Source organism: Microcaecilia unicolor, chromosome 1, assembly GCF_901765095.1.
Source record: "Microcaecilia unicolor chromosome 1, aMicUni1.1, whole genome shotgun sequence".
Classification (NCBI taxonomy): Eukaryota; Metazoa; Chordata; class Amphibia; order Gymnophiona; family Siphonopidae; genus Microcaecilia; species Microcaecilia unicolor.
This window is the reverse complement of record NC_044031.1, coordinates 685,381,437-685,393,887: the sequence shown is the minus strand read 5'-3', so window position 1 is coordinate 685,393,887 and position 12,451 is coordinate 685,381,437. Positions and strand designations below refer to the sequence as shown.

At 45.6% G+C, this 12,451-nt stretch overlaps 1 protein-coding gene across 1 annotated transcript in view; it reads right to left on the bottom strand.

Moving 5' to 3' along the window:
- ZNF609 (zinc finger protein 609) overlaps nt 1–12,451 on the bottom strand; it is a 431,776-nt gene that overhangs the window by 248,425 nt on the left and 170,900 nt on the right. The window lies entirely within an intron of this gene.

Sequence of the window (12,451 nt, the reverse complement as noted above, 5' to 3'; positions counted from 1 at the left end):
CTTTTTTTTTTTTTTTATTCTTTTTAACTTTACCTCCGTGGCGGTTCGTGCAGCGAAGCGTCAGGGAAGGAGGCGGCGCTCCCGACGTCTAGCTTTCCCTTCGCTGTGTTCCGCCTTGTTTTGAAGGCGGAACACAGCGAAGGGAAGGCTAGACGTCGGGAGCGCCGCCTCCTTCCCTGACGTTTCGCTTCCGGATTTGTTTGTTTTGTCGCGAGGGCGGGGCAGAGACGGCTGGCTGGCTTGAAGGCTTCACACCACGAATCCACGAACCCTTCAGCCTCAGCCTGGGAGTGACGTCAGATGGCTTCAAGGCTTCAGGCTTCAGGCTTCAAGGCTTCAGGCTTCAAGGCTTCATAGAACGTTGTCCTCAGAACGTTGAGGGTGCGTTTTATTATATTAGATGTGTTCTTTATTTTAAAAAATTGGTGCTGTTTGAAAGAAGAATCACTTTTACTACACTTGTATCAAGGGTGTAGTGAAGAAATCATAGGCTGCTGCCCGCAAACATTTGAGGGCATTTTTGCAATGCTTATATGAAGAGACTCCAAAATGAAAACTACATATTCTGACAGAAGGAAATCTGCTCTTTCTAATGGTGCTAAAAGAAAGAATATTGAAGCTGTCCCACTAGAGATCCAGGGCATCAAAGATAGCCCAAAATGGGCAAAAATGCTTTTTATACCAACTTTGAACGCTTATAATTTTTCAACCACTTGAAGGAAAGTGCTGCAAATTGGAATGCCTCTTTACAGCCGTGCATTTAGTACACCTACCAAAAATCAACCTGAAAGGCCAACTAGTTTAGAAACTACAGCAGCCTCAACATCGCTGTAAATTGATTTTTGCCGTTTTTTTGGCAAAGTTTGAGCCTAAACCATTCAAAAAGTAAGAGGACTAGGAACATGGGGTTTTGCCAGTTTATTAAGCCCTAAAAGTAGTGCAGGTTCTACAAATATCCCCCTTGTATACTAAAACTTCCAGTTTTACAGCTTCTGGAAGTTGGCCCAAAATGTCATTTTTGCTCAGGCGACATTTTGCAACCCTTTACTTGAGGTCCCCTAGAACCTCCCATTTTTAGTCTTTTGAACTAAAATTTTGCACAGCTTAGTTTTTATCATAAAGAAACTATGTACCAAATTTCATCAAAATCTGAGATGGTGAGGTGGGGACCCCTGGTCCACTTGACACGGAATGACTCAAAAGCTCTCCTATTTCAAAAGTCCTTTGGCGATTACTTACCTCCTATGAGCGCAACATCCTGAGCCGAATATGTCAATGTTTTTTTGTGCATGTTTCAAGTAAATCTTTCTATGCTTGAACTGCAAAGGGTTGTTGTTATGTCTTATGATAATCAAGACAGACTGCCTTATATGACCAAGTGCTTTTCTATTATATAATGGAGTTCCTTTCCTAGATATGATTTTATTTTGTTCACCGCTCTGTAATGCTTGCTGGAAGAGCAGTATATCAAATTTTTAATTAAACCATAATAGTCAACAAAGGGCTGCTCACAAGGAAGTAACATGGTCAGACCGTCTTGCATTCATTAACTATTTTACCTCTGTGTTTGGTATCAAGTGTAAACATTTTAAGTCATGTTCTGGAAGACCATTAGAGAGGAAATTTCAGTAGTCCAGTTGGACTTAGTACTGGTCTGTAATGTTGCTGCAATCCGGTATGCTGATCATGTCAGACTGCAACTTTACTGTACAATTTGAAAGAAAAAAAATGTTTTGCAGAAATGCAAGGAGAAATTATGTCTTACCTGATAATTTTCTTTCCTTTAGTCCTATCAGACCAGGCCATAGTCACATCCACTGACCAGCGGATGGAGACAGAAAAGAAAGTAGTTCACCCCTTTCAAGGGTAGTGTGCAGTCATAGAATGCTCAGTGTTTCATAAGTCAAGCCATGGTGCTCAGGGTTACCTCATCCACCAATTATGCACAGTTCAGACAAGGCCATGAAAACAGTGATACCTGCAGGAATCTGGCAGGCCTATGCTCTACTGATAACCAGTGTCCACAGCGAGTCAGGAGACAAAAGAGTCAGGAAGCAATTGAGGCGTATCAGGCTGAAGAGTTTGGCAAGGCAGAAGGACTGTGCTCTGAAAACAATGATGGGAAGGCAGATTCAGGATAGAATTCTGGACTGGTCTGGTAGGACTAAAGGAAAGAAAACAATCAGGTAAGACATTTTCTCTTTCCTTCGCATCCATACCAGACCAGTTCAGAGCACTGGAATGCAGCAAAGCAGTGCCCAGATTGTTTGGTTTTCTACTGGACCCACCCTAATGTTAAGAGTTCTCCCAATGGGAAAGGAAATCACTGGATTTCTCTGGAGTAGAGAGACAATCACCCGAGAAGCAGTGCCACTAACCAATCTAGGGAACTTAAAACCCAAGAAATCCAACACACCATACTACCCAGTCAACAGAGCATGAAACAGAATAAAAGGACTACAAAAGACTAGCACGACAAACGAAGAGGATCAAGGATAACCTGGAGAAAGTCAGTGCCATTGCAGAAACTGGAGAAGGAAAAGCGCACCAATGAGCGTGATAATCGCATCCTTCAGCTGGCAGCACAGCCAGGTGCATTCACTGAAAGTTATCCTTCTTTCATAGAACAGGTCAAGAAGGATCAGATCAAAGAAGGCGTTTGACAAAGTGCCGCACGAAAGACTCCTGAAGAAATTGCAGAGTCATGGAATCGGAGGTAGGGTATTATTATGGATTAAGAACTGGTTGAAAGATAGGAAGCAGAGAGTAGGATTGCGTGGCCAGTATTCTCAGTGGAGGAGGGTAGTTAGTGGGGTCCCGCAGGGGTCTGTGCTGGGTCCGTTGCTTTTTAATATATTTATAAATGACCTAGAGATGGGAATAACTAGTGAGGTAATTAAATTCGCCGATGACACAAAATTATTCAGGGTCGTCAAGTCGCAGGAGGAATGTGAACGATTACAGGAGGACCTTGCGAGACTGGGAGATTGGGTGTGCAAGTGGCAGATGAAGTTCAATGTTGACAAGTGCAAAGTGATGCATGTGGGTAAGAGGAACCCGAATTATAGCTACGTCTTGCAAGGTTCTGCGTTAGGAGTTACGGATCAAGAAAGGGATCTGGGTGTCGTCGTCGATGATACGCTGAAACCTTCTGCTCAGTGTGCTGCTGCGGCTAGGAAAGCGAATAGAATGTTGGGTGTTATTAGGAAGGGTATGGAGTCCAGGTGTGCGGATGTTATAATGCCGTTGTATCGCTCCATGGTGCGACCGCACCTGGAGTATTGTGTTCAATACTGGTCTCCGTATCTGAAAAAAGATATAGTAGAATTGGAAAAGGTACAGCGAAGGGCGACGAAAATGATAGTGGGGATGGGACGACTTTCCTATGAAGAGAGGCTGAGAAGGCTAGGGCTTTTTAGCTTGGAGAAGAGACGGCTGAGGGGAGATATGATAGAAGTGTATAAAATAATGAGTGGAATGGATCGGGTGGATGTGAAGCGACTGTTCACGCTATCCAAAAATACTAGGACTAGAGGGCATGAGTTGAAGCTACAGTGTGGTAAATTTAAAACGAATCGGAGAAAATTTTTCTTCACCCAACGTGTAATTAGACTCTGGAATTCGTTGCCGGAGAACGTGGTACGGGCGGTTAGCTTGACGGAGTTTAAAAAGGGGTTAGATAGATTCCTAAAGGACCAGTCCATAGACCGCTATTAAATGGACTTGGAAAAATTCCGCATTTTTAGGTATAACTTGTCTGGAATGTTTTTACGTTTGGGGAGCGCCCTTGACCTGGATTGGCCACTGTCGGTGACAGGATGCTGGGCTAGATGGACCTTTGGTCTTTCCCAGTATGGCACTACTTATGTACTTATGTAAGTACATAAATATTGCCATATGGGAAAGACCAAAGGTCCATCAAGCCCAGCATCCTGTTTCCAAAAGTGGCCAATCCAGGTCACAATATACCTGGCAAGATCCCAAAAAAGTACAAAACATTTTATACTGCTTATCCCAGAAATAGTGGATTTTCCCCAAGTCCATTCAATAACGGTCTATGGACTTTTCCTTTAGGAAGCCGTCCAAACCTTTTTTAAACTCCACTAAGCTAACCGCCTTTACCACATTCTCTGGCAACGAATTCCATTGTTTAATTACATGTTGAGTGAAGAAACATTTTCTCCAATTCGTTTTAAATTTACTACATTGTAAGTTTCATTGCATGACCCCTAGTCCTAGTATTTTTGGAAAGCGTAAACAGACGCTTTACATAGCTGCCAGCACACCATCATACTGGCTGGATAAGGAGCAGATCAACAATCCCAAAACTCTGATGCTCTCCAACTTCCCCACTTTAGTCCTCATAGAGATAAACAGAAATTCATTGCATATTTTGATATATACTTGGTGTACTTTGCAAAGCAGAAAATTATGAAGTATGTCAAATTGACTCGCCAAACTTCCCACACCAATACTGTAGGGAATAAGCACCTGTAATGAAAGGCTCCGTCAGCCAACAAATGTCACACAACGGTACAAATGCAGAAGACTGCCACTTACAACTGACAAATAGGAGACCTGCAGACACCCAGGGTACCCATGTACTCTAAAGAGATGTGCCCCCCACCCCCCAAAGGCCATAGACTGAATACCAAGAGGCTGGCAGTGCCACCAAGCTCAGCAAACAGACCGATACGTGGAGACCTTAGCTGATGAGCAGCAAATGCCTCGCCATTGGGCGGCACAGGTGGATCCCACAGGTAGCCGGGCACAGATGACAAGCAATTCACATCTACCCGTTCCAATCCACTCCACTCATTATTTTATAGACCTCTATCATATCTCCCCCCAGCTGTCTTTTCTCCAAGCTGAAGAGCCCTACCCGCTTTAGCCTTTCCTCATAGGGAAGTCATCCCATTCACTTTATCACCCTTCTCTGAACCTTTTCTAATTCCACCATATCTTTTTTGACCAGAACAGCACACAGTACTCGAGGTGCAGTCGCACTAAGGAGCGATACAAAGGCGTTACAACATCCTCATTTTTGCTTTCCATTCCTTTCCTAATAATACCTAACATTCTATTTGCTTTCTTAGCCACCACTGCACACTGAGCAGAGGGTTTCAATGTATTATCAACGATGACATCTAGATCCCTTTCCTGGTCTATGTCTCCTAATATGGAACCTTGAACCACATATCTATAATTTGGGTTCCTCCTTACCACATGGAACACTTTGCACTTGCTCACATTAAACGTCATCTGCCATTTGGATGCCCAGTCTCTTAATCTTGTAAGGTCCGCTTATAATTTTTCACAATCCTCTTATGTTTTAACAACTCTGAATAACTTTTGTGTTGCCAGCAAATTTAATTACCTCACTAGTTACTCCCATCTCTAGGTTATTTACGAATATGTAAAAAGCAGCTGTCGCAGAACAGAACCCTGTGAAACCCCATTATCTACCCTTCTCCATTGAGAATACTAACCATTTAACTCTACTCTTTTCTTATAACCAGTTTTTAATCCACAATAGAATACTACCTCCTATCCCGTGACTCTCTAATTTCCTCTGGAGTCTTTCATGAGGTACTTTGTCAAATGCCTTTTGAAAATCCAGATACACAATATCGGTTCACCTTTATCCATATGTTTGTCCACCCCTTCAAAGGAATGTAGGTGCATTAGATGTTTCCCGCCAGAACACAGGAACAGAGAAATCTGCAACCAAACCTAGAGATGCTGGCACCGAAACGTTCCACTCAGTTGGCTGCAGACTGTCAGAGAGTCAGGAGCCCCGGTAGAGTTAAACAGTAATAAATCGGCTGCAAAATAATGGACTATGAGAAAAATCCAGAGATGTGTGCAATAGTACATACTACAGGCTAGAAGACCCTTGAGAACTCCGAGAAATACCCCCCCCCTCATTTTAGTTTACAGCTCCAAGGGAAGGTGAGTTGTGTAAGGGCGTAGCACATCCCACCCTGACTCAGGGGAGGCCAAACAAAGCAACACACACACCTAAGGAGGTAGCAGAACTAAACCTCCGCTTGCAGAAGCAGCATTACGCAGAGAACACCGCACTGCCAATTAAAGTCTGGCCCCTGAGCCATCAATAATAGCCCCTAATCATGCCAGCTATGTGCTGCATGGAAAAAAGGGAGTCCCAAATCAGTATGCCCCTGTCTAGAACCCAATGAGCAGAAAGTGAGAAACGACTCTGCTCTGAGCTGCCATACCCTGTAACCAGGAGCAGCAATTGACCTGCCACAGAGCCAACTCTATATTACAGGGAGTGCCTTGCTATATGTACTCCATGCTGAAAGTATTGGCTTCCAAATATGGTACTCGGAATAATCTAAATTTATCATTCCCCTCTTATAGGGGTTTACGTTCTAAAAAATATTTTATGGCTTTATTCTCTTATCAAGCTTCTTAAACTTGGAATTCTTTGCCAATCTCGGTGAAATCTCAATCACATTATTTCCAAACTTTTAAAGATGAATCTGTTTAGAAAATATTTGCTTTCTAATTAGTTGTTGATGCTATGTTTCTCTTTACATCAATTTGAATTTTATATTGTGAGCTCCCAGTTTTGTAGACTGGTTTTATGGTTTTATTTTGAATATAACATTAATATTAACATTATATGCAAACCTGGCTGGGAGACTTGTACAGATGAAACAGCTGAGATCAGGGACGTAGCCACGATTGGGCCTGGACGGGCCCGGGCCCAGGCCCAGCCTCTTCTGCCCGCTCTCCCCGTCCGCGTGGTCTGCTCACTTTTACTGCCCTGAAGCGCCGTTCTCCCTCCAGCACCGGTGATTCCCATAGCCAGCCTTCTGCCAACGCGCATCGTCAGGGCCTATTCTCAGGCACGTCCCGCCTACTCTGCAACTTCCTGCGTCCCACCTATGCTGAAAACAGGAAGTTGCAGAGTAGGCGGGACACACCTGAGAAAAGGCTCCGACAACGCACGCTGGCAGAAGGCTGGCTATGGGAATCGCCGGTACTGAAGGGAGAACGGCACTTCAGGTCAGTAAAAATGACCAGAACTGGCCATGTGCAGGGGGCTGTCGCGGGGGTGGGGGGTAGCGGATGGAGAGGAAATGCGGCGGCGGCGGCGGGTGGATGGAGAGAAAATGCGGCAGTGGGGAGGGGGGGTGGTAGTGGGTGGAGAGGAAATGCAAGGCCTGTGCCCACCCATTCCACCTCCAGGCCCATCTAAAAATTAAACTCTGGCTACGCTACTGGCTGGGATATGTAACAGCTAACCGTGAATGTGGTGCAAAGTTAATCCACAGTACAAATGTTTCAAATGCTGGAAGACAAAATCTACTACTTATTTCTATAGCGCTACTAAAACATACGCAGCGCTGTACACCAGACATAAAGAGACAGTCCCTGCTCGACAGAGCTTACAATCTAATTAGGACAGACAAACAGGACAAATAAAGGATAAGGGAATTATTAAGGTGGGAATGATAAAACATGGGTACTGAACAAGTGAGTAAGGGTTAGGAGTTAAAAGCAGCATCAAAAAGGTGGGCTTTTAGCCTAGATTTGAAGATGGACAGAGATGGATCTTGACGTACCAGCTCAGGAAGTCGATTCCAGGCATGTGGTGTAGCAAGATAAAAGGAACAGAGTCTGGAGTTAGCAGTGGAGGAGAAGGGTGCAGATAAGAGAGATTTACCCAGTGAACGGAGTTCCCGGGGAGGAATGTAGGGAGAAATAACAGTGGAGAGGCACTGAGGAGCTGCAGAGTGAATGCACTTGTAAGTCAATAAGAGGAGTTTGAACTTTATGCGGAAATGGATAGGGAGTCAGTGAAGTGACTTGAGGAGAGGGCTAATATGATCATAGCGACACTGGCGGAATATAAGTCATGCAGCAGTATTTTGAACAGAGTGAAGAGGAGAGAGATGGCTAAGTGGGAGACCTGTGAGAATAAAGTTGCAATAGTCCAAGCGAGAGGTGATAAAGAGTGTGGATAATGGTTCTGGTAGTGTGCTCAGACAGGAAAGGATGAATTTTGGTGATATTATAAAGAAACAACAGGGCTAGTTCCAGGCTCAATTTCATATACATAGATAAATCCCTTCAGTTCCAAAGGTCCCAGCTTTATACAGCATTGCAGATCAGTCCTAAAGTTGCTGCAAACAACTTACTGCCCTCAGAGATCCCTTTTCCAGTCATAGGGTTCAGTTTGGTTCCTCAGGTAGTCAGGTGGTGGTGAAACTCCTGGTGCTTGCATTTGGTTGAATAGCTGTTCTATTCTCTGGCTAAATCTGGCTAGACTAGTGTCATCCAGTGGCTCAGGAGGCAGACCACTTATCTTTCACCCAGCATGCTGCAGCTTGAGACCATGCAGCATCTCTTTCCCTTTCATGGAATGAGATAATGAGGTCTGGCTTTTATACCAAGCTAATTGTGAAATGCTGATAAAAGGTGAGAAATTAAGAGAAGTTCTACTAATATGATACAAAAAATATCATCATCATTTTTTGAATGGCAGTTAAACAGCATGCTTTCAAATTGTGATTCAACTTTGCCAACCAAATGAACAAGGACAAATGTTCCCTGAAGATGCAAAGTGCTAAGCTACACATTTCAAAGGAGGATTGCTGTATTTTAAGCTACAGGTTATTTTGGTTTTCTTTCTAAGTACTGGGCACCCAAACACCCTCCATGAGAGACTGTCTTTCCCAATGGACATTTACAGTAGACTCAAGGTGACAATATGCATTTTGGCAGATGTCAAGACCTGAATTGTCAAGAATATATTCTGTAAAGATTATTTTCCATTTCTGAGGCTACAGAGCACTGTATTTGAACACAGTCACCCAGAGGGAGTATTTCAACCAAGTCAACACTCCACCTGGCCAGGGTGAAGTATATTTCAAAACCAGTGGTGTACTGGAGCCGGCTCGCACCGGCTTGCGAGAGCCGGTTGTTATTTTTTTCAGTATTTTGGGAGCCGGTTGTTAAAGTAGCACTTCTTCTCTTTCTCTCTCTCTGTTTCTCCTCCTCCCCCCAACCTATCTTCTTTTGCTTCGCACGAACCCGCACCTACTTTTTTTTTTAAGCAGTGTTAACACATCAGCAGGAATAGGCAGGAATAGGCTGCTTCAGCCAATCCCATGGGCCTTCCCTTCAGCCCTTGGGGGCGGAACACGCTGAACTTTGGGGATGGGGACTGGAAGGACAAGAAAGAGAGAGAGGTGCCAGGACATGCGGGGAAAGAAGGAAGAGGGAGAAGTGCTGACCCTGCAAAGAGGAGACAACAGAAGTGAGGAAAGAGCAAAGAATACTTGCTGGACCCCTGGGGGGAGAGAGAGGGGGAGATGCTAGCATGTGGCTGGGGGCATAGGGACACAGAAGAGATATGTTGGATAGGGCAAGAATAGGAACACAGAGATGGGAGATGCTCAACATGTTAGGAAGATAGAGAGTGATGCTGGGTCAGACAGATAGGGATGCTGAGAGAAGATGGATGGTGGACATGAACAGAGAGGAAGTGCCAAATGGACAAGTAGACTGTAGCAAAACAGTTAAGGAAGAAAGAGGAAAGCAGAAATCAGAGACTGGGACCAACACAATAAGAACAATAAAATGAACAGACAATGAAGTTAGAAAATGACATTTATTGTCTATTTATTGTTTAGAATATGTCAGTTTTTGGAATGTGCGTCTGCCAGAACTGGTTTTAGACATGGCTGGGGGCCTGGGGCCCACAAGAAAAACCTTCCTCATTGGTCTTCAATGAGAATAGCAGTCGTAAATCTCCAGCATTGAGATGGGCCACCTTTGCTGGCAAGGGTATCAAGTCCCGCCAGCCAAATTTATGGAGTGCCACTGCTCCCTGCTGCTTGTTTCTGGCTCTGAGCAGCATGCCAGGACTTCTCGCACAAGTAAGCATGAGAATTCCTGGCATGCTGCTCAGAGCCAGAAATAAGCACCAGGGAGTGGCGGTAGTCCATTTATTTGGCTGGTGGGGCTCGGCCTCCCTGCCAGCAAAGGTACGTCTAGCATGCCCGCATGGGGAGGGAGGGGGAAGAAATGTATTGCCCCCCCCCCAGTCCACCCAGGGCCCCCCCAAATTGCAGGGCTGGCTATGCCCAGAGAGAGCCTGTTAAAAATTTCCAGCACACCACTGCTGAAAACTAAACTTTTATGTCAGTGGATCTTCAATCTCAGGCCCAAGGGGCTGCCAATGGGTCAGATTTTCAGGCAATCCCTAAAAAATATGAATGACAGAGATCTGCATACAAAGGAGGTAGTGAGCATGCAAATAGCTTTCATGCATATTCATTACAGATATCCTGAAAACCTGGCCCACTGGTAGCTCTCCAGGGACTGAGTGTGAACCAAGGTAATAATTTTTTTTTATTTGACTAATTCCTCCTCAGAAATTTGCACACACTTCCCTCTCATGTCACCCAAACCACTTTAGAGGAGTACAGTCTAGAAAACAATTGATCATTCATGTGCTATTTAAGGGCTAGATACAACGCCAGGTTCTGTTTTGCCTCCGGCCCTTAACACTACATTATTGGATGCGTCTCTAAATGGCTTCTTCCTTCAGTCATAGCGTGCAGCGATCAGCTCAGCTGCTTTTGCCTCAGCTGCTTTCGCCTCTCCCTACCTCTTTTTCTCCTCATTACAACAGACTGACTTGGAATCGATGCCTAAGGCACTTAGCCAGGGTAACATTACTCTCTAGCTGCCAGTAGTCAGAAAAGCCCCTGAGACCTGTGCATTCACATGCTGCGCTCCTGCTAACCTTGTGTGCACATCACTTTCCTTGCCACATTTTTGCTTAGGGTGATGGCCCTGGTCACTCTTTCTAGCTGTCAGTCAGAGAGAGCAGGTGTTGAGGTCAACAGCTAGACTATATATCAGGCTTGTCCAAGTTCAGTTCTCAAAGGCTGCAAACAGGCCAGATTTTCAGACATCCCTAATGAATACATATGAGAGAGATTTGCATGCCCACTAACTCTATTGTATGCTAATTTTTCACATGCATATTAATATGCATATTTTCCTGGTGGCACTAGAGGACAAGACTGATATAGATAAAGAGGTTCCACAGGATAGATATAGAGGTTTTACAGGATCGAAGAAAAGCAGATGTAGGTTCCTCTTCATAAAAGTGGCATCAGAGAAAAAGTGAGAAACTACAAGCCGGTAAGCCTCACTTTGATTATTGGAAAAGTAATAGAAGCACTGCTGAAGGAAAGGATAGTGAATTTCCTGGAATCCAATGAGTTACAAGATCCAAGGCAAAGAATTTGATTGAATTCTTTGACTGGGCAACCAGAGAACTGGATCGAGGATGTTGTACTAGATGTATCTACTTTGGTGCTGGGCAGACTTATACGGTCTGTGCCAGAGCCGGTGGTGGGAGGCGGGACTGGTGGTTGGGAGGCGGGGATGGTGCTGGGCAGACTTATACAGTCTGTGCCAGAGCCGGTGGTGGGAGGCGGGACTGGTGGTTGGGAGGCAGGGATAGTGCTGGGCAGACTTATATGGTCTGTGCCAGAGCCGGTGGTGGGAGGCGGGGCTGGTGGTTGGGAGTTGGGGATAGTACTGGGCAAACGTATACGGTCTGTTCCAGAGCCGTATACGGTCTGTGCCAGAGCCGGTGGTGGGAGGAGGCGGGGCTGGTGGTTGGGAGGCAGGATAGTGCTGGGCAAACGTATACGGTCTGTGCCAGAGCCGGTGGTGGGAGGCAGGACTGGCGGTTGGGAGGCGGGGATAGTGCTGGGCAGACTTATACGGTCTGTGCCAGAACCGGTGGTGGGAGGCGGGGCTGATGGTTGGGAGGCGGGGACAGTGCTGGGCAGACTTATACGGTCTGTGCCAGAGCCGGTGGTGGGAGGCGAGGCTGGTGGTTGGGAGGTGGGGATAGCGCTGGGCAGACTTATACTGTTTGTGCCAGAGCCTGTGGTTGGGAGGTGGGGATAGTGCTGGGCAGACTTATACGGTCTGTACCAGAGCCAGTGGTGGGAGGCGGGGCTGGTAGTTGGGAGGCGGGGATAGTGCTGGGCAGACTTATACGGTCTGTACCAGAGCCAGTGGTGGGAGGCAGGGCTGGTGGTTGGGAGGCGGGGATAGTTCTGGGCAGACTTAGGACTGAGTAAGCAAACCTATACACAAAAAGTAGCACATATGAGTTTATCTTGTTGGGCAGACTAGATGGACCGTGTAGGTCTTTTTCTGCCGTCATCTACTATGTTACTATGTTACTTGGATTTCAGCAAAGCCTTTGACACAGCTCCTCATAAGAGGCTCTTGACAGTCTGAAGTTTGAACCCAAAGTGGTGAACTGGATTGGAAACTGGTTGACGGACAGATGCCAGAGGGTGGTGCTCAATGGAATTCACTCAGAGGAAGGAAAGGTGAATAGCAGAGTGTCTCAGGGATCAGTACTGGGCCGGTTCTGTTC